Source organism: Gavialis gangeticus, unplaced genomic scaffold, assembly GCF_001723915.1.
Source record: "Gavialis gangeticus isolate Ggan-Ray unplaced genomic scaffold, GavGan_comp1, whole genome shotgun sequence".
Lineage (NCBI taxonomy): Eukaryota > Metazoa > Chordata > Crocodylia > Gavialidae > Gavialis > Gavialis gangeticus.
In genome coordinates, this window is record NW_017729012.1 from 9,595,672 (window position 1) to 9,597,407 (window position 1,736).

The following is a 1,736-nucleotide window of genomic DNA, read 5'->3' on the forward strand; positions in this document are numbered from 1 at the left end:
AGAGGGGATCTGGTGGCCATCTACAAACTGGCCAAGGGGGAGCACGAGGGAACGGGAGGATCCCTGTTCCCCTGAGCACTACCAGAGATAACAAGGAACAACGGCCATAAGTTGACTGAGAGTAGATTCAGGCTAGACATCAGGAGGTGCTGCTTGACAGTCAGGGCGGCTAGGATCTGGAACCAACTTCCAAGGACAGGGGTGCTCGCTCCTACCCTGGGGGTCTTCAAAAGGAGGCTGGATAATCACCTAGCCGGGGTCATTTGACCCCAGTACTCTTTCCTGCACCGGGCAGGGGGTCGGACTTGAAGATCTGCTCAGGCCCCTTCCGACCCGACCAACTATGAAACTGTGGTGCACAGTAGCACCGCAAACCAGGGTACAAGCAAGAAAGGCCTAGCACCTCCCCAGAGTCGTGGGATGTGCCAGCTGCTGATCTCCACCTAAGCATGGGCTCAGACCTAGTAGTCATCAAGAAAGGTACATGCCTGCCCAGTTTCCAGTGGTTGTGCAGATAAAGACTGCCCTCAGACACAGCGCAATGCAGCCATAGCACTCTGAGGCTAATGAGTGAGAAACCAGCCCTGGGAAACTGGATCTAGACCTGCTGTACAACAGTGCTGCTCACTTACCACTGGGACAGCTGGCCAGTCCACCAGACTTCGCTAGCTCCAGCCTCCCATTTCTATTGCTTTGAACCTTCTTTTTCTACACATGCATGCACACACTTAGACCTCAGATCTGTTCTCTGATTGCATGCCAGCAGAAACCATTAGAAGGATATGACAGTAGATTTATTTGCAGCCTGTGAAGCTGACAAGGAAACGCCCATGAGCACTAACTTGTGCTATAAAGATCTGTTACCAGCCAGGCCTTATTGACACGCTCTGTCTCCAGAAAGTTAACAGGTCCTTGGGGATATCACATAACAGGGTTAGACCTAGGCTCCCCCTGTTCTGCATCAGTTAGAGAGACAGAGGACAAGAGCTCTGATTCAAGATTGGATGCAAGCACGCTTATTAAAATCTCAGCAGAGGATGCTTACGCAGCACTTTGATGCAGTTCATAGGCAAGAGAAAAATCCAAAGGCACAGTCAAGATTAACTATTTTAGGACACAATAACTCAACTATTCTGTGTAAACTCTTTGTAAAATCCCTGTGTATGCAGGAACATATGCTCCGTCTTCCCATCCTTACTGTCACAGCCACCAATCCTAAAGAGTAAGACAGTGGTATACTTTCATACAAACAACCTGCTTTCCCTTTTTCTGGCTTCTTTCTCCTGAATTCTTTCCTTGGCTGCAGTTTCCATCCTTTACACTCATCGTTGCCCAGAGGCATTTTTGGCTTTCTTTTAAAAGCAGGAGCAAAAAACATCCAAGAAAAGACCCTATCCCAAACTCCTCCCTTTCTAGGCTCCCTGGAGAATCTGGAGAATGCTCTTGGATCCCCAGCTGAACCTTCCTCTCTGCCTTCAAGTGCTGTACCCTGTTGCCTGTTGCTACTTTGCTGCCAAGCCATTCAAAGCTCCCCGGTGCACAGCCAGCCCTGCTGTCAAAAGAAGAACACGGCACTTACCGCAGGCTGCAGCTCCACCCAAGAACTGCTGCTGCTCTGAGGAGGGGTTGCAACTGAGGTTGCAGAATTCGGCTAATTTCTCTGTGCCAAGTGAGCCAAGTGTGCAATCGTTGGATGAGGGTTTCAAAAAAAACCAAAAAAAAAAAAAAAAAAAAAA

At 49.0% G+C, this 1,736-nt stretch overlaps 1 protein-coding gene across 1 annotated transcript in view; it reads right to left on the bottom strand.

Moving 5' to 3' along the window:
* LOC109293333 (transient receptor potential cation channel subfamily V member 2-like) overlaps positions 1 to 1,709 on the bottom strand; it is a 12,935-nt gene extending 11,226 nt beyond the window's left edge. Inside the window, exon 1 of the mRNA XM_019511187.1 lies at positions 1,580 to 1,709. The gene's annotated coding sequence lies outside the window, so the exon portion shown is untranslated. The remainder of the gene's footprint in view (positions 1 to 1,579) is intronic.
* Between the last annotated feature and the right edge of the window lie 27 nt (positions 1,710 to 1,736).